At 43.1% G+C, this 26,284-nt stretch overlaps 1 protein-coding gene across 4 annotated transcripts in view; it reads right to left on the bottom strand.

Annotated features, from left to right (window-relative positions):
• Window positions 1–26,284, bottom strand: part of GAL (galanin and GMAP prepropeptide) — an 82,655-nt gene that overhangs the window by 39,492 nt on the left and 16,879 nt on the right. The window contains exon 2 of one of the 4 annotated variants that reach the window (XM_072114321.1): window positions 4,442–4,621. The exons of 2 other annotated variants lie outside the window; for them this stretch is intronic. The gene's annotated coding sequence lies outside the window, so the exon portion shown is untranslated. Of the gene's footprint in view, window positions 1–4,441; window positions 4,622–26,284 lie in introns of those variants that run through there. One more of the 4 variants, XM_072114324.1, reaches the window with a different exon arrangement.

The following is a 26,284-nucleotide window of genomic DNA, read 5'->3' as shown; positions in this document are numbered from 1 at the left end:
CAACTGACTTACAGACAACCCCTAGATAAAGACGGATCCTCGGCCTATTGTGACCTCTGGTGATGCTCTCTGGATGCTTTACTTTAGTCCCAGGCTGCAATGATCAGCTGTAAGGTGTCTGTAATGAAGCTTTATTGATAATCTTTGGTCCAATTACAGAAAAGAATTTTGAAACTCCAACTGTCACTGGGGAAAAAAAAAAATTGGTCCGGGTATACAATTATAAAATAGACATTTTCGACTTACATACAAATTCAACTTAAGAACAAACCTATAGAACCTATCTTGTCCGTAACCTGGGGACTGCCTGTATATTATAAGGAGGGGGCCCAGGACACAAATTATTAGGAGGGAGTCCAGGACTGACATCATAAGGAAGGGGGACACAGTACATACATTATAAGGAGGGGTCTCAGGACGTAAATTATAAGGAGGGGGCCTAGATATTACAGTTCACTCTTATCCCTCACCCTAAACAGAAAACTCTCCAATAGACTGCCATAAGGTGGCTTTATTCTACTGTTGCCTAAGCCATGAGGCTGCTGTAGAGAAAGAAGCATTAAAAATGTAATATATTTTACTAGTTTTATATTTGTTGTTTAAATACATGACGGGAGGGGGTGGATGTCACTGTATAGCATCCATACCTGAGCTCTGCTGCATGTACTCTGTGGGTGGTCCCCAGTGATTTAACTGTCCAAATATAGTCAATAGGGAGACACCCTGAACATCAGCAAATCATTGCCTGCTGCTGATGTTTACTCCTCCTTTCCATTGTGATGCTCAGTATATTGGCAAATTACAAATGCAGTGATGGGGTGGGGGGAGTAAGCCCCAGTCCAAAGTTCTAGATATGTCTTTGTATTTAACACAAATTGAAAATTGGGTATTTTATGGATCACATATATGATTTAGTAACTCAACATAGTCTAATTTTTGTAATATTAGAGGAATTTTAGGATATTTATTAATCCAACGTTATCTTTATTTAGCTTTGAAGGGTTGGCTGAAGCATGTTGGCAGTCATGGTCGCTTTTGATTAGAGCCATATGTATGTATGAATTCTGAAGACGGGATAAGTATCATTTTTGTCCTTTTCATTTTCTATCCAGATTATACTTTTCTATAATAAATCATAAGTCACTCTCTACTTAGCGTGGGCCTGTTATAATTCTGGGCTTGAGGACATAATTATAATTATACTCATAAAATGTCACAAATCAACGGTAATTAAGTAAACGGCCGAAAACAAACATTAATTCAGTGTCTCGGGTAGTGAATAAGAGAGTCCAGAAATAATTGTGCCAATTGAAGCCAAATAAAACATGGGCATTGCTACATCAAAACAAGACAAGACCAAGGAAAACAACGCAACGTGGACGATGGCGGCTTCTAAAAAACCTATACATTAGAAACATTAATATCTGAACGTTAAAATCCGAGATGAGATAAACTTATTTTACTTTTTTTTTTTTCAGTCTCCAGCATGAAAAATTGGAGACTGTGACTTGTACTGTAAGCACCCCCCTTCCCCCACTCAATGTACCGAAAATCATGAATTCTGTGGAAAGCTTTTTAAGTGATAAGTAATGGAGGGGAGGGGGGTCTTCTTTCCCTGATTTAAAGCTCACCCCTCAGATCTTAGAAAATATTTTTATATTATCTTTTCATGGGCAATTGACCACACTAAAGAAATGACACTTTTATAGAAGTATAAAGTCAATCAGTGTACAACTTGTATAACAGTTACATCCTACAATAAAGTATGCCAGACTTCAACAACATTAATTGTTAAAAAATATACAATTTTATTGATTCATATACAGGCAGGTTCTGTAGATTTTTGTATGTAAGTCGGAATTTGTATGTAAGTCGGAACTGTATATTTTATCATTGTAACCCCAGCCAGAATTTTTTTGGCCTCTGTGACGATTGGATTTTAAAAATGTTGGATTGTCATAATAGCCAAAATTAATAATAAAGCTGTCTGGTGGGGACTTTACACCACCTGACAGGTGGAACACTCATCATGGGTATGTGCAATACTTTAGCTTTTATGCAATAGGATATTGTAATAATGACAATGGTTATGTGCAATACGTTTCTCTAAGCTTCTATGTAATGGAATATGACACATTTATCTGTCTTTGGTACTAGACATCATAGTGTGTTTTTTGAAAGACTGCATTTGGGAGCCATATGCATTGTGCACCTTATAGCACAGTGGTGGCGAACCTATGGCACGGGTGCCGGAGGTGGCACTTAGAGCCCTCTTTCTGGGCACCCAGGCCATCAGCAAAGAAGACTCAAGGTATCTACTTGTACTCCATGGCAGCCCAGGACTTGTCACGTTCAATGCTATTATTAAGCAAAAGCGCTGACTACAGGAGGAGTGAAAAGGTGTGGACAGATCAGAATTATCATTGTAGTTCCTTCTCCAAGCAAAAAAATTCTTCCGTTTTTGGGGACCTTAATTTAGTCCTCCTTCTATCTACTGTATTGGTGTCCTCAGAACACTGATACGATTGAAAGTGACAACAGAGCGGGGAGCAATAAGTTAGGTAATAAATTGCCATATTGGCACTTTGTGATAAATAGGTGGATTTGGGTCGTAGTTTGGGCACTTGGTCTCTAAAAGGTTAGCCATCACTGTTATAGCACTTGACACTTTCCTTTTGCAAAAAGCATAAGTGTCATCTTTCATACCTACATTTACATGCACTGAGCACTTTAAAACACATGACATCTGCCCCTTACTAAGAGGTTAATTGCAACCCACTTTAACCGTAGTGCCTACTTCTCTGCATACCTGTTTTTGATACATAAAGCAAGAATCATTCCCATGTATCGCCCTGTATTATCTGTCTGTATTTTTGTAGTGTCCTTGTTTTCCTCAATAAGATCAACCTGTTAATAGCTTTTTAATTGTTTGTTTATTATTTGTCATTCAATAAAGATGAATTTTTTTTCATACATTTTGGGTAAATTGGCTTTGTTGTTCTTAGGGTACATTCACACGCGGTATGCCCGCCGTGTGCTGGAGAGGAGGAGGAGGTGGCCCCTCCTCCCTCCATAGGAAATGGCGGCACACGGCCGCACATCCGCCGAAAGATAGAGCATGCTCTATCTTTTTGCGGTGTGCGGCCCGGATCGGTGCCACGTGTGGATCCCCGCCCTGCCGCTATTGCCGTCTATGGGGGCTTACATGCGGCCGCAAATTTGCGGCCGCATGTACAGCCCCGCAGACGGCAGCGTGAATGAGCCCTTAGATAGGTGTTGCATTTGCTTATAGCCAACCTTATTGCAAGATTAGGAGCTCATAGCATAGGTAGAGTACAGCTAGGGAGATCCCACTGGGAATGATTGAATTATTTAAATAACATTAGTCCTGCCCTTTACCTCATGTATGCAGCTATTTTATTAGTGTTAACATGTATGTAGATATAATGTAGTTCATGTATCTATACATATGTGTATTATACCATACAATTCATGTAATTACAACTTCACAGGTCATACTAATTCAGTAAGGGAGTACTGTATGATTACACTACCCCAAATGCCACAAACGGCTGTGTGTTACACAATGGGGCACATTTACTTACAAGTTCAACCAAGTTCACTGAAAGTGCATTGTTCGTCTATTATGCTGTGTGTGGCTATTCACCAAGATCGTGCGCCAGAAATCATGACTGTGTTGCTTCCCCGCTCAGGTCTGACACAGTTCACCATCTTTTTTGTGGTACACCTTTAACAAAGGGCGTGTGACACAATTTGAAAGTTAAATACGGCGCTCGGTCCGAATGAGTCGGACTGTCCGACGAAATGCCCCCTAATCAGTGTCACATGGAGGCCAGCGCAGCTGCGCCACAAAAGGGTCATGTGCGACACAATCCCAGCGCACACACTTCTTAAATGCCTGTGCAAGCTGTTTTAGCCATGAAGAACGTGCAGGGTCCATCAAAAGTGCAGCACACGATCCTTAGTAAATGAGCCCCAATATGTTCCATTACTAAGACATCCCATAAGATCTAAAGTGCATATAATATTTAACGTGTCTCTTCACTGTAGTGCACTTGTTTTAAATGTCTGTGTTCCCCATTCTATATATGAATCAATAAAATTGTATATTTTTGAAAAATAACAATCTTTATATAGCAAACACAGAGCTTGCCAAATCAGTCCCTGTCCCCAATGGGGTTCACAATCTCATCAACCTACTAGTATGTTTTGGAGTGTGGGAGGAAACCCACAAAAACACAGAGAGAACATACAAACTCTTTGCAGATGTTGACCCTGAGACTTGAACCCAGCTCTCCATCGCTGCGAGGCTGTAATGCTAACCACTAATACTTTCTTGTAGGATATAGTTGTTTTTTTGTCAGTCATTTAGGCTAATTAGGATGGAGGTTTATTGACACAATGGGGCACATTTACTTACCTGTCCTGGGCGATTCCCGAAAGTGAATTGTCCGACTGGAATGCACATCTGCCGCGATTCAAGAAAATCGTGTACCCGATATCCTTCATGTGTCACTTCCGCCGGAGTTCACCTTCTTCTTCCCGCAGCTCCACAATATGCATCTCCTTTCTGAGAGCAAGTCGGTAACCAAAAGGAGAGCTTTTAAAAAAAAAAAACACAAAGAACACGTTTGACTACTTAATAAATGAGTGGTGCTAAAACTGAACACCAAAGAAACTAAAGTTAAAGAAATTACTTGTATGTGTATGTTATTTTTCTCCCTTTTTATTTTGTAACTGTTTTGCTGTGTATTGTGTCATTTTATTTTTTATCCTTCTACCCTTTGTAAACATTGAACCCTTTAGTATTAAAACTTTTACTTCAATGTTGGTTCTTGAATGCTCTGCGAATCCATAGCCTTGTAAGTATTTGAGAGTGCATGTCTAGTGAGATAACAAGGTGATTACTTAAGAGGCAAAAGCAGATGTGAATTTGGGTACTTATTGGCTCTGAATGCAATAGGTGGTGGCAGTGTGTGGTTGTGGTTGAGATTTATGCTCAGTTTGTGATCTGAGTGAAAGGTGAGCAGAAGATTCTGTAGGAGTGCCAAACGTCTGTGGAAAAAATTGTGCACTTCTGCAGATTTTCATCACTTTAACTTTATGCTAAAATCCTAAAACTCTGCCCTTCAGCTGGCTAAACATGTCTATTTTACTAATCTAATATCATCTCTCCCTAACAAGCCTAAAAGGCTCTTCCATACTTTTTATTCCTTAATAACGCCAAGACTGCATTTGCCAGGAAATAATTTCTGAATCCACTATCCATTATCTGAATCAACTATCTGAATCCATTAAATCCATTAATCACCTTCCTTCCAGTACATTACTTTGTTCACTCTCTTCCTTTGAGCCAGTCACAGAGGAAGAAGTGTCCAGGCTCCTCTCCTCTGCTCGCCCCACCACCTTCATCAATGATCCCATCTCACACAGTACCTCTTCCCAGCAGTCAATCTCACCTCACTAAAATATTCAACCTCTCTCTCTCTTGTGTTGTTCCCTCTTCTTTCAAGCATGTGGTTGTTACCCCACTAGTAAAAAAAAACCTTCTCCAGGCCCGTCCAGTGCTGCTATCTACCACACAGTTTCTAATCTTCCTTTCATCTCCAAACTCCAGGAAAACTTAGTCTATTTTCGACTTTCCCGTTTTCTTGGCTATCTCCCTCATTGACCCCCTAAAATCTGGTTTCTGCTCTATGCACTCTACTGAAACTGCTCTTACTAAAGATCTAAATCCAAAGGTGACTATTCTCTCCTCATTCTTCTGGATCTATCAGCAGCGTTCAATACTGTGGACCACCACTCCTCCTCAGGATGTCTGAAGGACACTGCACTCTCTTGGTTTTCTTCCTATCTCTCTGACTGCACTTTCATTGTCTCCTTTTCTGGATCTCTTGCTTCTTCTTTTCCTCTCACTATCTGGGCTCCTCAGGGCTCAGTCCTCCTCTTTTTCCCTCTATACTGCCCCCTTTGGACAAACCATCAGCAGATTTGGTTTCCATTATCTTTATGCTCATGATACACAACTATATACTCCGGGATGTAACATCACCCCTGCCTTACTCCAAAACAATAGTGATTGTCTCTTTGCTGTCTCTACTACCATCATGTCCTCTCTCTTCTTAAAACTTTCTAAGGCTATATTCACACTGCCGTTGCCTGCCCGTACCGTACCGTAGCGGGCAACAGCAGTGCACGGGGAGAGGAGGAGGAGGTGAGCGCAGCTCACCCCCGCCCCTCTCCATAGGAAGTAATGGCGCACGGCGCCATACTACGGGTAAAGATAGGACAGGTCCTATCTTTTTCCCGGGTACGTGTACTGCACCGTACCGCTCCCATAGGGCGCCGTGCGCCCATTACCGTCTATGGAGGACGTATATCGGCCCTCCATACGTTAGTGTGAATGTAACCTAAGACTGAACTTCTTGTACTTCCACTACTGACAGAGTCTATCCTTACCTCTCAATCTTGGTCTGTAGGGTCACTATAACCCAGAAGCAGCAGGCCTGCTGTCATGAGCTTGTGCTGGACTCAGACCCCTCTTATGCACCAAACATTCACCGCAAATCTCTTGCTTGCTCTTGCCGTAGACATCTCAGTAACATCTCTAGATTCTGCCAATTTCTCACAATTGAAACCTGTAAAATGCTAACTGTTCCTCTGTCTAACTCTTGTCAAGACTACTCTCTAGGAATTTGTCTCCCACTCACTAAACTCTCTCCTCTCCAATGTATTCTTAACCGGTTAAGGACCGGGCCCTTTCCTGTTTTTTCATGTCCATTTTTCACTCCCCACCTTCAAAAATCTATAACTTTTTTATTTTTACACGTAAAGAGCTGTGTGACGGCTTGTTTTCTGCGTAACAAATTGCACTTCATAATGATGGTATTAAATATTCCATGCCATGTACTCGGAAGCGGGAAAAAAATTCCAAATGCAATGAAAATGGTGAAAAAACGCATTTGCGCCATTTTCTTGTGGGCTTGGATATTACGTCTTTCACTGAGCGCCCCAAATGACATGTCTACTTTATTCTTTGGGTCGGTACGATTAAGGGGATACCAAATTTGTATAGGTTTTATAATGTTTTCATACATTTACAAAAATTAAAACCTCCTGTACAAAAATAATTTTTTTGATTTTGCCAACTTCTGGCGCTAATAACTTTTTTATACTTTGGTGTACGGAGCTGTGGGTGGTGTCATTTTTTGCGAAATTTGATAATATTTTCAATGATATCATTTTTAGGACTGTACGACCTTTTGATCACTTTTTATAGATTTTTTTAGATTTTTCAAAATGGCAAAAAAGTGCCATTTTCGACTTTGGGCGCTATTTTCCGTTACGGGGTTAAACGCATTGAAAAACCGTTATCATATTTTGATAGATCGGGCATTTTGGACGCGTCGATACCTGATGTGTTTATGATTTTTACTGTTTATTTATATTTATGTCAGTTCTAGGGAAAGGGGGATGATTTGAAATTTTAGGTTTTTTTATTATAATTTTTTTTTTTAAACTTTTTTTTTATTTTTATTTATACTATTTTTCAGACTCCCTAGGGTACTTTAACCCTAGGTTGTCTGATCGATCCTATCATATACTGCCATACTACAGTATGGCAGTATATGGGGATTTTCTAACTCATTCATTACAATGTGCTATCAGCACATTGTAATGAAGGGGTTAAAACGAAATAGCCTCGGGTCTTCGGAAGACCCGAGGCTACCATGGAGACAGATCGCCGCCCCCCGATGACGTCACGGGGAGCGGCGATCCCAGGTAAGATGGCGGCGCCCATGCGCCGCTATCTGTTTGAGGCTGCCGGCAGCTTTGCCGGCAGCCCACGCTGTAAAAACACCCGCGATCGGTGCTAGCAAAGACTTACCGGATATGGAGAGGGCTCAGCCCGTGAGCCCTCTCCATGCAGCGCGACGCGACCGCCGCCGTGAATACACGGCGGGTGGTCGCGAACCGGTTAATGAAGCAGCCAGGTGTGTCTTCCAGACCAAACACTACATGAATGCCTCCAGTCTGTGCCAGTCACTGCACTGGTTGCCAGTTTCCTTCCGAAAACAGTTTAAAATCATAACCCTCATCCACAAAACTCTGCATAATGCTGTATCTTCCTGCCTCTATTCTCTTATCTCAGTCTATCACCCTAACCCGTGCTCTTCGATCTGCTAGTGATCTTAGATTAATCTCTACCTTGATTGGAACCTCTCACTACATCTCCAAGACTTCTCTAGAGATGCACCAAAACTCTGGATTGACCTTCCCCGGACTATCAGACTAATGTCCACCCTCCAAAGTTTCAAACTTGCTTTTATATTCAATCATTTTATTGGAATAAAAGAATTTTTAGTTACAAGTCGGAGATATATAACATTCACATACAAGTTATTGTCGTCATACATATTGGATACAATTGCAACTATATGCGTGACTCTCTTTAGCTTTTATCAGATCAATAGTGGAGGTGACCGGCTGTTAAAGTCGCAGGTTTTAGCCTGATCATATGCTGTGGATCAACTGTGTTCTTGTGAAAATCCTGTTTTCCCAATTTATTCTGATGTCAGAAGACAAGGATGTATATGGGAATAATCTGCCAATGACGTTCTAAATCGAGGAGTGTTTTCCATGAAAATTTGTCTTGGCATTGATTTATGGACGGGATGGCACTACTAGTGAACCCTTTTTATGTGACCTCACTTATGGAGCTATGTGGAGAGACAATATAAAGGTATTCAGACAATCACAGTCATACTATCCACACTGGGGAAGGGGGTTAGGGCTAAAACGTTTAATGTAACAATAAGGGACTTTGAAGGTAATGAAAAGGGGGGTGGGGGGGTGAGAAGGGAATGTAAGGCTTCTCTATGAATTGTATGGGGAAAATGATAGCCAGTTTAGTGGAAAATTGCAGAATTACAAAGGCAGATCTGGTTGCTGTTCTGTATTGAGGAGGTCCCGGAATCTCTGTGATTCGCGGAATACTATCCAGGGTTGCCATATCTTTATGAATTACTCTGATGTGCCTGCGGAGTCGGCCACCATCTCTTCCATACGGTATATGGATAACATTTCTTGTGTTTTTGTTTTCCTATAGCTCCTGGAAGCACAGACAGTAAGGCCACCTCAGGAGTTTTAGGGTTTGGATTCTCTGTAAGTTCAGAAGATACCTCAAAGACCTGGTCCCAGAAGAAAGAAATTGCGCTGCACGACCACCAGATGTGGAGCATGTCACCTTTGTCTGCATTACATCTCCAACACGTGTCCTGTACCTCAGGATAGATAGAACGCAGTAGGGCTGGCACTCTATACCACCTTGCTAGAATCTTAAAATTGCATTCCTGTGCCGTACTGGCTACCGATAGCTTATGGGTAAACAAGAATGCTTTACCCCATTCCTCTGTGGATAACGTGCTACCTAGGTCCCTGGACCAGCCTGCTACGTAGGGCAGGGGTGTGGTGTCTGATTCCTTCGAGAGAAGATTATATATTTGGGAGATACAGTGTTCCGGAGGAGACTCCAACTGAAATAGGGCCTCAAAGGGAGTAGGTCGGGTATTAAAAGCTGCTTCGGGTCCTGGGCTTCTAAGGAACGATTCCAGTTGGGTCAGTTCCAACCATGATAATTTAGTGGAGGTCGCTAGCTCCAGAAATTCATTGTGCAGGGGAATCAGTGCCTCCCCCAGAATATCGCACATTCGGAGGTCTTCATGGCTGTAGCGGCCCAAAAACATTGTTTTGGAAAATGCAGGCGGGAAATCTGCATTGCGGAACAGTGGTGTAAGAGGGCCCCATGGACGAGACAATATCTTACGTTTGGAGAGACCATTCCATGTTTTCAATGTTTGAGCTAAGAAAAGGGTTTCGGGTTCTATTTCTGTGTGTTGGAGTGCAACAATTTGATAGGGATTGGAGCGCTGTATTGCTCCAGGCGCACCCATTGTTTGGTGGTCAAGTGGTAGTGCCAGTCAAGTAACCGTACCAATACGGAGGCCTGATGGTACAGTCTAAAATCTGGTACACTCGCCCCGCCTGCCGACTTAGCCCTAGTCATGAATCGCCACCCGATCCGCGGGTGTGAGGATCCCCATATGAAACGGATGAGGGCTGACCGTATGGACTTAAAAAATGAGGACGGGGGAGCGATTGGTATGCCCTGAAAGATGTATAAAAAACAAGGCAATGTGTCCATTTTTATAACGTTGATACGGCCAAACCAAGACAGCTGTTTCCTACTATATCCCCCAGACCTTTTAATGTGCGTTCCAGCAGGGGTAGGTAATTAAGGGTGTATAGTTTTGATAGGTCGCTTGGTACCTGTACTCCTAGGTATTTAATGGATGCGGCTCACCAGCAGAAAGGGAAGTGTTCTTTGATGTGTTGGGTGTCCGTGGGTGTCAAAGATACATTTAACATTTTGGATTTGTTGTAATTGATTTTAAAATTGCTTAGGTGACCATACTTTTCAAATTCCTTCATAAGGGATGGGAGCGATATTCTCGGTTGTGTGACATATAGCATGAGGTTGTCCGCAAAGAGGGCAAGTTTGTATTGTCTCTTTCCTACATGTATCCCATGTATGTTTGGATTGTGCCTAATGGCTGTGGCCAAGTGTTCCATGACTATCACGTATAACAGGGGTGATAGGGGGCACCCCTGGCGGGTTCCGTTTCCTATGTGTATCGTCTGAGAAAAAAACCCGTTAGCCCTGACTCTGGCAGTGGGATGGTTGTAAAGGGCCATAACCCTTCCCAGGAACCGAGGTCCAAGTCCCAATTGTTTGAGCGCCGCGGACATAAAGCCCCAATGTACCCTATCAAAGGCTTTTTCCGCATCTATAGCGAGAAGACACGAGGGGATTGCTCTTTTCTGGGCATGCTTCATCAAGAGGAATGTTTTAACCAAATTATCCCTGGCTTCCCTGCTTCTAACTAATCCTACCTGGTCTGTGTTGATTATGTGTGGGAGAGCTGGGGCTAGGCGGTCTGCCAATATTTTGGAGTATAATTTCAGGTCAACATTTAAAAGGGAAATGGGCCTATAACTTGCCAAAGTCCGGGGGTCCTTATCTGCCTTCAAAAGCACACTGATGTTGGCTTCTAGGGATTGAGGATGGAAGGCTGTAGGTTGAGAAATGGAATTAAAGATCTTTGTCAAAAGTGGGGTCAAGGATTCCTTGAACGTTTTATAAAAGGCCGGGGAGAATCCATCTGGACCCTGGCTTTTCCCTGCCAGTGTGTTTTGAATGGCTTTGGTTACCTCTTCTTCGCTAAAGTCTTTTTCTAACTCCTCAACATCCTTATCAGCTAGAGATGGCAGGGCCGTGTCCCTTATATAGTCATCTATCTTTTTGGCTAGAATGGATGGGTCCATGTCAGAGAATTGGCCCTTGATGTTATACAATTGGGAATAATAGGAGCCAAATTCTGAACTAATATCTGCCGGATTGTGTATGTCTGTGCCCCCCGGGGTTCTAATGTGGGGTATGTGTGTCATGTCCGTTTTAGGATGTAAAAGTCTAGAGAGTTGGCGCCCACATTTGTTCGCATATTCCATATAGACGGCCTTTAAACTGTAAGCGCTGTGCCCGAGTTTTCTGGTCCATTAGAGCTTTTATTTCGTCTCTTGTTATGATGAGGTCTGCTAAGACTTCTGGGGATTGGATCTGTTTGTGTTGTTGCTCGAGTTCGTGCAATCTTCGCAGTAGGGAGGTGAGTTTAAATGCATTTTCTCTTTTTAACCGAACCCCATGATCTGTGAAGCGGTTGCGCAGTTCGCATTTAAGAGCTTCCCATTTCATTGGCAAGTCCTCAGGGCGGTTGTCGGGTGTGGGAGAAAGGCGTTCAATGGTTTGTCTAATTTCTTGTACGCATAAGGCGTCTTTGAGTAAGTAGTCATTGAGGCGCCAAGACCAATGGCGTTGTGCTACCGTGGATATAGTGACCGTCAGGTATATTGGTGCGTGTACCTCAGGATAGATAGAACGCAGTAGGGCTGGCACTCTATACCACCTTGCTAGAATCTTAAAATTGCATTCCTGTGCCGTGGCGTTGTGCTACCGTGGGTATAGTGACCGTCAGGTATATTGGTGTGTGGTCTGATAGGACAATATTGCCTATCGTTGCCGAGGGTTCCCAGGTCAGTGCCCTGTGCTGTATCAAGAAAAGATCGATTCGGCTATAGGAGTCATGTGCCGGGGAGTAGTAAGTATAGTCTCTGTCCTTGGGGTGGAGGATCCGCCAAGCGTCTACCAATTGGAGATTATACAGATCCTTTTTAAGGGAATCTAGCTGCCGTATGGGGACATGGCTTCTCCCCGAGGAGGTGTCTAGCTTAACATCAAAGGGGAAGTTGAAGTCCCCTCCGAGGATCAACATCCCCTCCGAAAATCCTGCCAGATCCCGTAAATTTTCCTACACACTGGGACTGGAGCGCGATTAGGTAAGTATATATTGGCCAGCGTAAATATTTGGTCGAATAATTGTATTTTGACAAAGGCGTACCTTCCATGTTCATCTAAAATACGATCCAGTAACACATGCGGGAGAGTGCGGTGAATAGCGATAGAAACGCCCTTTGAGCGGGAGTCTATATTCGAACTATGGAACCAGGTATTGTAGTATGTGTTTCTGATTTCTGGAATATGCCCGGTTTTGAAATGTGTCTCTTGTAAGAATAATATTTTTGCTCCCTGTCTATGCATTCCATAGAGTATCTGAGATCTCTTCTGGGGCACATTTAAGCCTCTGGTGTTCAGGGACCCGATCTTTAGTTGGTTGGGGGTTTCTGTTTTGGAAGCACAAAGAGAAGCCTAGGAAGGGGAGGAGACAAGAGGGAGGACAGACAGGAGGTTCAGACGCGGACAAGGACAAACACGAACTCGGGGTTAACGTATGTAGGAAAACTAAAAAAGAAAATAAGGCAATAGCCTATTTGGCTATATACAAAGCCCACGGTAGTGGTAGGGAGGTGTATATCACGTGTGAAGACTAGCTGAACACGCTACCCTAGATGGAACGAAGCCTAACTATCTGGCAAGCTCTCGTCCAGTGCTCCCGTGGGGTATAAAAAGAATTTGTGACTGTCATCAACAGGTGCAACCCAGTGAACCAATTATACATGCAGTATAAAACATCGAAAAGAGAAAACAAGTTATTAATAGACATTTTGCATAACAGTCAATGTGTAGTCAAAGGATACTCCAGCCGAAGCTCTGCAAGCCATAACCATTACAGTTTTCAGACCCGAGGGTCATTTGGATGTCGTCTCTGGCGCCAGGGACCCCTTGGGCCCATTCCCTCTATCCCGCGTGGCGGGCGCTGGGGGAGTGGGTGAGGACCCTGTGCTCCCGATGTCGGCATTGTTGGCCATTCTGTAAGCACTGGCGCATGTAAATTAAGGATCTCCGCCACGGGAGGAACATCTCTGGGATGTCGGATAAGGTGCGTGAGACCGCCATGACGGATCTGAAGCTTGAATGGGAAACCCCAGGTGTATGATATATTGCGCTGTCTCAAGATCTCCAAGAAGGGGCGTAGAGCTTTCCTTTTGAGCAGGGTCAATCTCGATAGGTCAGGCAGGAGTTGGATATTAGTCCCCTGGAAGGAGATTCGCTCCATGGTTCTAGCTTTAAGCATTATGGCGTCCTTCAGCTGGTACCTATGCACCCGGCAAATGACATCTCGTGGAGGATCATGTGCTGAAGGGCGCGCTTGTAGGGCTCTATGTGCTCTGTCCAACTCAACTGGAGAGTCTTCCGGTACCTGTAATATCGAGTTAAAGAGGCATCGTAAGGTGTCGTGAAGGTGGGCTGATTCCACAGATTCTGGTAAGCCCCGTATTCGGATGTTGTTCCTCCTGCCCCTGTTCTCGGCGTCATCTAGTTGATCCGTGAGAAGCTGAAGTTGGTAGGTATGTGTAGCTAGTAGAGCTGTGTGTGCGTTTATCTGCTCTTGCGTAGCTACTTGGACTGCTTCGGTTGCTGTTGTTCTGGCCTGTATCTGTTGTACTTCCTCTCTCAAGGAGGCTATCTCTGCTCCATAGGACTGTTCTAGACGGGAGGCGTAACACTCCATATCTTCCTTAGTTGGTATTGCTTTCAAATGAGTCTTAAAGTTACGTAATTCTGTCAGCTAAGACAGCGGTTTACTGAATATCAGTTGATGGAGACATACAGGCTAACGATGTAGGAGAGGAGCCTGTAGGGCTGAAGGAAAATATCTGTGGAGTTGCCATAACCTCTGGCGATTGTGTAGCCATGAATATTTTCGGGGAGGCACTAGGAGAAGACAAAGCTTGGTTGTAGGTTCCGGACCTCCATGGAGCAGGATGCAGCAGTGGAGAATCTGGCTGGACGACTGGGGAGCATGGTGATCCCTTTGCCCGGATGGCCACTGGAGGGTGTGAGGAGTTGTGGCCTGTTTCTAGGCCATTTGCATGCTGGGTCTGTGCCCCCTTTGGTGTTCCTATAGAATTCTCTCCCCTCTGGCGTTGCATCTGCCTAAGTGTTGGGTCCAGCAATCCTCCTCCCTGAACTGTTTCGAACCAGCGTCCCTGTGTTGGTGGTGGGGACTGTGACGGGGGTCCCTGGGATGCAGAATAATGTACCTCTGCCTGCACCTGAATGGAGGGTCGGGGGTGTGTTTGTAGGGCCTGAACATTGGCCTCCTGCTTACCTGTTCTCGGGTCATATCCATCTGGGGGGAGCGGGGGTGGGGAGCTTTCCTGCAGGCACATGTTGTGTCCCGTCGGCCTGTATCCCCTCTGACCCGAGCTGCTGTTCTGCCTCCATATCCAGGTCATCCCCCCGCCCGGCCTGTGTGTCAGGGCAGCAATGGCCTCCTACCTCTCCAGCTGAGGCCAGATGCGCTGCGGCGCCTTTCTCCCCTTCACCTTGTTTTGGCGCGAAACCACCATGCTCCGTCTGCGGGGACATCTTCTTCACTGTTCCTCACAGTGTCCCCGTGTGGTGGTCTGGTGTCGGTCGCGGCTCCCCCTGCAGCGGAGAAGTGGCTGATCTCGTGTCTCCCGCGCCGGATCCGCGGGAAGCGCTCGGCGCTGCCATGTTGGCGCCGGCGGGCCACGTGCTGGCGATGTGACTGGGGGCAGCAGATACTTATAAATGCCCCTCGTCGCGGCCCTGGAAGGCATCACAGGTGGGTCCTGGGGGTCTTTCTTTTTCTTTGGGGCCATGCTGGAGTGTGCAGCTGTGCTGGGTTGCACTTCAAGTCCACGGGAGCCTGAAAACGAGCCGGAGCTAATGTGTGCTGCAACCGCTCGCTTCCATAGCCAGGCCACGCCCCTCAAACTTGCTTTTAAAACCCATCTCTTTAGACAGTCCTACCACACTCACTAACTGCATGAATGTCTACTCTCTTTACTAACCCTTTTTGTGCCCTCCTCCCAGCAACCACCAGACACCAAGCTCCAGGCTTCTCTTCAGTCCCATTCACCTTGGACTATGTATATAAGAGGACGGCTGATGACTGGTTCAAGCAGCAGCACCTCTATTTATTATATATTTTATTTTTGATCTTTTCCCATATGAAGAATGGCTGGACCATTATATAAGTTTTTTTTTTACCTCTGGTGTCACCCCATTCTTCCTCATAGACTGTAAGCTCTTGTGAGCAGGGCCCTCACTCCTATTGTTCCATATGACTGTTTGTGCTCTTTTTTAAAAAAATATATTTTTATATGTCCCACCCTGTGACTCTGTCTCATCATTTCACATGATTCTTCTATTCCCTTGGTAAATCTTAATCTTCTCTACTCCCTGTGTCATTACCATCCGTAGTCCTATTACATATCTAATTGAATACCTGCTTTCCTTCATTCTTTCAGTGAGACAAATAAGTGTATGAAATGATGTGAAACTGGAGTTGCAGGTTTTGCTTAGAGGATATTATCAATGTCATCATTCCCTTATGCATACAATAGAAGATTCCACGTGCCTCATTTTTGGACGGTTTCAAATCCTTAAAGTGGAAGTAGTAGAATGCATTAGATTTTTTTTCTTTATTACTAAAACTGGGACCTTGTTCTGCTGCACATAGTCCTGATATGCAACTGTGTGCAGATACAATGAAGTCATTTCATGTTATGTTTATGTCCAGCCCACTGGTTGACACACATGAGCACCGCAGGCCAGCCAGATAGTGTCCTCAATAATTGGATGTGGGGTTGGCTCCAGGTGTCAGTAGGCCCCTGGGCAACAGAGCCTAAGTAGGCCCCTTTGCAGTGAACTTATTAGGGCACATTTACTTACCCGTTCCATCGCAACCCCCGCTGTGCGTTGTCCGACAAGGATTCGGGTGTGCCGCGATTCACTAAGATTGTACGTCCAATTTCCTGCATCTGTCGCTTCCCCGCTGAGATCCGTCCGAGTTCACCTTCTTCTTCCTGATGCATGTGAGTTTGTCCAATCAATCGGGTTGTCCGGCGGCCACGCCCCCCGATTTGTGTTGCATGCAAGCCGGCGCCGATGCACCACAATCCGATCGCACACGCCAAAATCCCGGGGCAATTCAGCACAAAACGGTAAAAAGTTGGGAAACCCGACGAAAATGCGCTGTTCGGACCCTTAGTAAATGTGCCCCATTATGGCATTGAAAATTCAGAAACTAAAACAGTCTCCTGTTCCCTAAAATATTCCCTAGTTTACCATCCCAAACAGCCCCCTCTTGGTTATTTTGTATAAAGCCCCCCTCACCTTCTATGGATTCCTTATGTACAGCCCTCCGAGAAGCCCTGGGCCCTTGCACCTGCCCGGGTTTGGCTAGTGTTGGTGCCGGCCCTGTCTGTGTGCATTATACAGTGGCCAAAAATGAGTCTGAGCTGCAGGGATTAGACACAGCCACTACACAATGTAAGGAGCAATTCCTGCTATCAGCCAGTATTCGACCAATATGAAATACAAAAAAAAGGTAATTATTAAAATCCCAGCTAACCAATTTAGTAGCAAGATAATACCGTATTAATCTATTGTGTAGTTATGTTTGTCTTGCTATTGATACTATGTGCATATTTTATGTTATATACGTATATACCTCTCAATTACATGATGAGCCTCATAGTAATGAATTGTCTTTTCAGGATTTTGATAGCATCATTAAGTTGTTCTGTCCCATTTTACGCCTCATTATAATCATTGCAATAATAGTAATTACATTTTATTTTCTTCTGTTCCATCCTATGTCCCAGTTTGCACACTGATTGCAATTATATGAGATGATATACAGAAGAGAGGCTTATAACAAGATATCAATAGTATTTACAACTGTTACTGTACATTAAGGGGGTTTCCGGAAATAAATATTAATGTTTATTTAATGAAAAGTTCTACAATTTCCAAATATACTTCCTCTCAGTTTAGTCTAGATCTCTGCTTGCTGTCATTCTATAGAAAGCTTTATTATTTATTTCCTGTGGATAAAAACTGGTCCATGTTCATGTGATGTCACACAGGTGCACGACTGATTATAACATACAGCTATATATGAACCTCTCTTTGCACCTGTGTGACATCACATGACCAGATTTTTTTCCAGTGGAAGTAAACATAGAAGCTTCCTATAGCTAGCAAAGATCTAGAAAGCCATGAATTGATACAGAAAGTATACAGGCGGTCCCCTACTTAAGGACACCCAACTTACAGGTGACCCCTAGTTACAGACGGGCCCCTCTGCCCCCTGTGACCTGTGGTGAAGCTCTCTGGATGCTTTACTTTAGTCCCAGGCTACAATGATCAGCTGTAAGGTGTCTGTAATGAAGCTTTATTGATAATCCTTGGTCCCATTACAGCAAAAAATTGTGAAACCCCAATTGTCACTGGGCCCCCAAAGAATTTTGGCTGTACCTACAGTTATAAAATATACAGTTTCGACTTACATACAAATTCAACTTAAGAACAAACCTATGGAACCTATCTTATACATAACCTGGGGACTGCCTGTATTGGTAAATTAAATAACTTTTTATAATACAAACAATAACTTTTATTTGCCAAAACTAGACAACCCCTTTAAATAATTTGCAACAAACATATATATAATGTGTATTGCCAGCCAAAGGTTTCATGTGAGCTCCTTATATCTGCTTAATGCCTGAGAAAGAACAAACATCTCTTGGAAGTTTGAGATGAGCTATTTTGCAGGGGGTGCTATTGCTTTTAAGGGCAAACGCCGACACCAGGTTCATGCTTCCCTTTTGGAAAGTAGTATAAACTATGTTAAATACGTTTTAAAGAATCCTGTGCCTATGTCCTTTTTCCCTTGTTTTCATTTTCAATCATTTTGTGCAAAATCCTGTTCTCCAGTGACAGCTGAGAGATAAAGGAACCATAAAGGGGTTTGCCCATGAAAGAAAATTCTCTAATTTCAATGTTTACACCATAAAGATAATTTTTTACCCCTTACTTTACAATTGTATTCAGTTTTATTGCTGTTTTAGCTAAGATTCTAGAGTGTGGGTGAGGACTCTGAGCAGACACATTGGGGCAGATTTACTTACCCGGTCCATTCGCAATCCAGCGGCGGGTTCTCCGACGCCCATTCCTGTCTTCCCGCGATTCACTAAGGTAGTGCGCCCGATGTCCACCAGGTGTCGCTGCTGCGCTGAAGTCCGCCGAGGTCTGCCGGAGTTCACCATGCTAGGCTGGGTGCAGGTGAGTGCGTGTCAAGCGACACTTTTTTAAAAAAAATACGGTGATTTTTCCGAATCCGTTGGGTTTTCTTACGGCCACGCCGCCGATTTCCGTTGCGTGCATGCTGGCGCCGATGCGCCACAATCCGATGGCGCACGTAAAAAATCCGGGGCAATTCAGGGAAAAACGGTAATATTCGGGAAACATGTTGGAAAAACGCCATTCGGGCCCTTAGTAAATGATCCCCATTATGATCCATCTAGTTCTATGAGATTCTGTGTGCTGACAATGTGGTTAGATTATCAGGGTACAGGTTTATAAACACTTTCATTTAGCTTCTGAACATTCACTAGTATCTGACACATAGAAAAAGAAATGAGATAGATCAGAGATGATGAGATCAATGAGATGCATATTACACACAATGGGGCAGATTTACTTACCCGGTACGTTCTCTGCGCTGGATTCGGGTCCGGCCGGGATTTATTAAGGCAGTTCCTCCGACGTCCACCAGGTGGCGCTGCAGCGCTGAAAAGCATTGGAACGTGCTCAAGTTCACCGGCCTATTCCTAGTGAAGGTAAGTGCAAGCTTTGCGACACATTTTTTGTTTTAAATGCGGCGGTTTTTCCGAATCCGTCGGGTTTTCTTTCAGCCACGCCCCCCGATTTCCGTCGCATGCATGCCAGCCCCGATGCGCCACAATCCAATCGCGTGTGCCAAAATCCCGGGGCAATTAAGGGGAAATCGGCGCAAATCGGAAATATTTGGGTAACACGTCGGGAAAACGTGAATCGGCCCTTAGTAAATGACCCCCAATGACACTCTCAGCTCTGCTACCTCACCTATAACACACACCTTTCTGCTGTATACCTCCCTCCCCTGATATAAAGATCTTACCTGTCTGTAGCTTGTAGCTTTACTCTACTCACGATGTGTTGATGTGTTGTTGCTCGCCGGCAGGAAGTCTCCCTCTGTGTGAGATTGCCTTAGAATGCAAGGGTGTGCGCTGTAGGCAGAGAGGAGCTTAGTGCAGGGTCAGACAGAAAAACAAGACGGCTGCCGACCCTAAGCTCAGGAGATCCAGGGTACAGTCTAGGGGTAACAAACATTGTATACACCAGGACTGATGGAGACCGGTTGGAATTATATCTGTAAAATGCTGTATTATTGTTAATAACAGTGAATAAGAAAATGTGTTATTTAGTTATCCTGAGTACATTTAAGAAACTTGTCTCCGTGGGAATACCCCTTTAACGGATCCTGTCATCAAGAACAGTTACAATAATCCTTACTCAACCCCTAATGTTCCTTTTTAAAAAGTGTTGGCACCCCGGATTAAATGTGCCTCCTCCGGTTGGAAAAATCCTTCCCTGAACGTTTCTTACCCTCGTTGGCTCGGCCCACCACCGGTAGATGAAATGGTGACAAGATCTATAATGTCCTGCTGAGTGCTCACTGCCAAATACACCATACACAATGAGAAGGACAGAAAGAGGACTTTTTGTCTTCTCAGTCCAAGACTTGAAGAAACAATGAGCTGTCATTTAAAAATAATACGTGGGTTCACCAGAAGCCCAGGAGACTTAACCCTTTACCAGCAGGTATTACCGGTTTGAGGGGTAACATTATAGGGAAAGGTCTGTACAGGTAGTCCCTGGATAATATAACCACCACAGAAAACCGAATCATCAGGGGAAATATTCTCTAGGTATGGAAATAATCAATCATTAGCCTCCTTATCTGTCCCTTATGGATGGGCCTCAGAAAACTTTCAATTACACTGCTCATTGCAGGAGGAAGAGCAGAAAAAAGGACCAGAGAACCTGCTTAAAGAGGTATTCCCACGAAGACAAGTTTCTTAAATGTACAAAATAACACTTATTCAATGTTATTAACAAAAATACAGCATTACACAGATATAATTCTAATCTGTCTCTTTCAGTCCTGGTTTACACAATTTCAGTTGCCCCTAGACACAAACCTGTAACTTCTTACTTAGGGTTGGGGCAGCCATATTGGATTTCTGTGTGATGGCCGTGCTGTTTCTCTTTCTCTGCTCCCTGCACTCTAGCCCCACACCCTGCAGTCCAGGAAAGAGCTCACTCACTGATACACAGACACTGAGTTCCTGCCGGCAGCAGCAGCATGAGGAGAACTACAAGCAACAGACAGGTAAGTTCTTTATTTAGGGATGCACAGCAGATCTAGTGTGTTGTGGAACAGCAAAGATGTAGGAGAGCTGACTGTGGCATTATGTATAATATGCATCTCATGGATCTCATGATCTCTGATCTGTCTCATCTCTTGTTTAATTTGTTAAATACTAGTACAATGTTCAGAAGCCAAATGAAAGTGTATATAAATCTGGACCCTGATAATCTAATCAAATTGTCAGCACACAGAGCTAATGGATCATAATGTGCATAGATAGACCTCGCCCACACCCTGGGATTTTGCACTGAGCAGCCTAGGGAGTGATAGGAGCTAAACCAGCAAAATAACTCAAATTGTGTAAAATTGAGTAAAATTGTGCAGTAAAGGAGAATTTTCTTTCATGGGAAAACCCCTTTAATGAAATATATTACAAAGCTTTCAATTATCATCTGCCCTAGTCATCTCTGAAATAACAAAATATTGCTGCAAAGATCTAGTTACTTTTAAATGACTTGAGGTAGTTTTTTTTTTTTTTTTTTAAATGACACTTCACCCTTCAAACATACTATTACTAGTGATTTCCTGGCTCACTGATCCCAAAAGTGGTTGATTGACTACTTTCTAACTATCTTTAATAGAGAATGCTGTCAATCGGTAGGGTTAACCCCCTACTCAGAATCAAAGAAAAACTTGTAAATATTTCACATACTATGAAGGTAATGGAAGATTTTTTTACAAGTTGTTTTACATTTTATGTTTTATTGATCTCTAAAATGTTACATTATGTTTTTACTCATATTTCAGTACAGTTCTTTACTATTAAATGGTAACAACTAAATATTCACTATGAATATAATTGTCAGTAGATTCTACATACATGACCTTTAGCTATGTGTGTTAGTTTCGCCCTTTTGTTGATATAAAAGCTTATTAACTACATTTCGGTAAGTAAAGGTAATCAACATGAAGACTAACATTAGACAAATAGGTCCGCTAATGGCAGCAATTGTACAAGTGCACATAAAAGAACTGAATCATGGGAAATGTCAGTGCTGTGTCATACTTGTACTCTCCTGACACGAAAGCCAGACCTTACATACCTCATTAAGCTATTGTTAACCATTACACACCTATGACCTAGTCTCTGAGATGAAAGCAGTTGTTCTCTCTGATAAATCCATAAGGAAAAAAGAAGGTTTTACAGGACAATATCAAACTCAAAGAAAATTGAACAATATGCTGCTTGTTCACAGCAAGTGCTATGCGCAAGTTATATGGAATCATGTAAGTGAACATACAAAAGATACACATTATAGCTCCAAATTCCAAAAAATCTATTATAAAAAAGTAAATAACTTTGAAATACTGAATTATTTCTGAAGGTAGGGGAAAACTATATAGAGAATGAAAATATAGACAGAAATGAGAATGACGGAGCTCTTTTTATACTTATGCCATGTCTTACTTAAGATGTTGCCTAGGTAAAAAAAATCCCCCTAAATTCTGACTATGATACTGTCAGGTATTGTAACGAAGCAAAAGCAAAATGTCATAGTGGCTATTACTGAAATTCTGTATCTTTAAAATAAGATCAACATGATGAATTTACCGAAAAGTGACGTATTACTACGGCCCGTGAACCCTCTCCATAGCCGGTGAGTGTTTGTTGCATATTGCTTCACATGAAAAAAAAGTTTTGTACCGTGTTAGCCACTTGAAGAATTTCCTGTTGCTTTTAAGAGGTCAAATAAAGTAACCAACCTTCTTGCTAGCACCGATCGTGGGTGCTGACCCTTTGATCGCTGCCGGCATTAAAAAGCCAACGGTGTGTGGGTGCCGCCATGTGGCTAAGATCGTCGCTCCCCGTGACGTCATCGGTGAGCTGCGATCTCTTGCTATGACAGCTTTGGGTCATACAAAGACCCGAGGGTGTCTATTTTTACACTATCTATTGTATTATTTTAATAGATGATGTGGAAAATCCCCATATACTGCCATACTGTAGTATGGCAGTATATTGTGGGATCAATCTGACAACCTAGGGTTAAAATACCCAGGGGGGGTCTGAAAAATAGTAAAAAAAACGTTTATTCCCAACATTTAACGCTGTAACAGAAAATAGTGCCCAAAGACAAAAATGCCACTTTTTGGTAAATGGTAGCATGTAAAATATCATCAAAAAGTTATTAGCGCCATAATATGGCAAATTTAAGATTTTTTTTTTTTGTACAGGAGGTTTTAATTTTTGTAAATGTATGAAAACATTATAAAACCTATATAAATTTGGTATCTCCTTCATCGTACCGACCGAAAGAATAAAGTAGACGTGTCATTTGGGGCATACAGTGCAATCTGTAAAATCCAAGCCCACAAGAAAAAGGAGCAAATGCATTTTTTCACCAATTTCACTGCATGTTTTTCCTGCTTCCCAGTAGATGGCCTGGAATATAAAATACCGTCACTACGAAGTGCAATTGGTCACGCAGAAAACAAGCCCTCACACAGCTCTTTACATGGAAAAATAAAAACTTTATGGATTTTTGAAGTGAAAAACAAGGAAAAAGGGCCTCAGTGTTAAGGGGCTAAATACGAGGCCAACACTTCTGTATGGCTTTTGGTCATTTTAATGTTGTGTCATGTGAATTATAGGAAGGGAATTAAAAGGAAGAGATTGAAAATATATGAAGGCACTTATTGCGTCAAATAGTATTTGACAGGACTGTATTCCCCACGCACGATGCCCTAGGAGCAGGAACATTCTACACGAATGTTTTGATCATTTATAATATAATAAGTAATTATAATGATGTTAATCTCAAATGAACCCGGAGAGACCACCTCACTCCTAAAGACTATTACTGTTGGCTCCCCCATTCTTATAGCTGATGACTCCCTTGTGTCCCACTTCAAATTTTTATTGGAGGCAAAATGGCAGAAAAGTGGCCATTTTGGACATTTAAAAAACAAAAATCGAACCAATTTGTTCGACAGGGTCACAATTAACAATTTATTAAATTTTAAGTGGGTCTTAGCCTGTATTAGTGAATAATTTTTTATTGGCTTTTTGGCTATTTTGAGCCTAATTTTTAATGAAATAAAATAAAGATGTTATGTTTTAAATGATCCGCTATACAGGCAGTTATTGCTCTTTATTTTTGTTAGGACTGCTGTATTGTGACTCGGCTAGCTGTAGATAGGCTACTGTACTGTGCCCCAGAAACTAAGCTGAGAGCTGTCCCACACAAAAGTGATCAGGTTGGCTAGGAAGCCGGGGAACACCACTGCCGTCAAGGTGAGGTGAATAGCTGTATCGGCCAAACAGGAAAGCTGAGAAGCTACAGCGCATCGCTCCCCCGAAGCCTCTCTGATCTAGTGCACAAGCAGAAGCGAGGTGGTCGGAACAATGTGAATGGTGCATGTGTGAGTTCACATAATCCTGGCCAGTGCCAGTCAGAATACCCACTCTCTGTGCGCCTGGGCGGCCACCGCTGCTGGTGTGTGAGGGAGGCTTTATCTAAGGACAACTGGAGGCTGTAACTAAGGCATATGAGCCCAATTTACAGTAAATAATCACCATATAGGTACATTTTTGAAATACAAACCAATTAAAGAAATTTCTGTCTATAAATTGTGGCGCATAGGACCCTTTTTCTGGTGCAGCTGCACTCCCTTCCATGCGACACAATTTAGGGAGTCTACCGTGAGATTCAACTTTCAAATTGTGTCACAAGCCCAAGCACATGCACCACTAAAAAGAAGGTGAACTCTTTCGGACCTGAGCGGGAAAGAGTCACATTCATGATATCGGGCGCACGATCTTAGTGAATGCACTAATGCACTAATTCTGTGAACTCCGGTGACCCTGTAAGTAAATGTGCCCCTTTAACTTGTGTAACTAGCTAACTCCATCACACACAGGAGTATCCGGACACAGTCCCAGTCTTTAGTGTCTGCAGTTCAGGAACAGAATTTAGAGGAGATGACTGCCAGTCTACCAGGAGAAGAAGCTGAGACGGGGATACTCTGCCAAAGACCCTGAGCTCCGGCCTGTGACCAGGATACCAGCATACTGAGAAAGAGGGGGACAGCTAGCCCAGGCCTTTCCGCAGCATTAACCCTTCTCCTGCTAGGGAGAAGACTGTAAAGTCAGCCCTTAGATTTGCTTTATATCTGAATTTCTTCAGTAACCCTGCAGACCCTGAGTCTTTGGACTTATTTCCCATTAGGGTACACCACACCTTACCATCCCAGCTGGTAAACAACAACACGTGGTGACACCCCAGGGGTGCCTGGCGGACCCAGCATAGTGTTAGGGCCAACCCTAATCCAGGTAATCAGGAAGCACTATCTTTAATAACTAAATAACTTCATCACGGATGGGAGTATGGAGCTTTCTAACTATATGACTAAACCTCTGTTATCAGTCTCATGCAGTATGCAGCACTGGCCGCCTATGGAGAAGGCTCGGTCCGTGAGACCTCTCCATACTCCCCATCACCACTGTAGATTTGTGATGGGCAGCGGTGAAGGTGTTAAAGTAAATCTACAAACAAAATCAAGCATGATAAACCAGGGACGCTAACTCATAAATCCAGGCACTGTGACTGTGGTAATCATCATCTAATATATGTTATCCATGACCTCCTTTCTTTTAACATCAACTTTTTAAATGATGCTAACTAGCCTAATGGGTTACCCTGCCTAGCCCCTCTATGATTTGGATTTACAAACTGTTACAGTCTTTCACTCTCCCCCCTCCCCCCTCCTCAGCAGCAGGTGCTCCCTACACAAGTGCTGAGGAAGCTGGGGAACAGTGAGTGTAACAACCTATAGAGACAAATGTCCCTTTACCATGAATGATTGCAGATGAGGAATGAAAAACTGACCAAAAAGGTGCAAAATAAAACATGAAAACAGACGAAAAATCCCAGGTTTATGGACCTAGGAATAAAACACTTGTGTGTAAAGAGCCTTATATGTTGCAGTGAATAAAAGTTATAGATATTTTATTTTCATGCATACAGATACAAAAGCAAGTATAGAATAAATCAAACCTTAATAATGAAGCATTCAAAATGTTATCCTGCAGACTTGTATATCTATAGTTTGGGGCTTGTATGAAACTGTGATGCAGCCATGTGTATGATAACAAATTTTTCTGTGGGTGTGAGACCTAATTTTTCAGCTGCAGGTTCCAGGATAAGAAAATCGCTGAATTCATTTTCGTGACTGATTTACAAGCAATTTCTTTAAGCTGCATTTTATCAGTGAGGTTAAATTACCTTCAACTGTAAATTATAGAGAACTGCTCTGTCTGCTGGGAAGTATTGAAGCTGGTTTCTACTGTATCATCGTCATCATTTAAAGAAAACACATTCGTCCATCTATGCATTTACGTCAAACAAGCCCGGTGCAGCGTGTTACACAAGCAGCCATGAGATATGCATCCATGA

This window comes from Engystomops pustulosus, chromosome 7 (assembly GCF_040894005.1).
Source record: "Engystomops pustulosus chromosome 7, aEngPut4.maternal, whole genome shotgun sequence".
NCBI lineage: Eukaryota > Metazoa > Chordata > Amphibia > Anura > Leptodactylidae > Engystomops > Engystomops pustulosus.
This window is presented reverse-complemented; position numbering and strand designations above follow the sequence as displayed.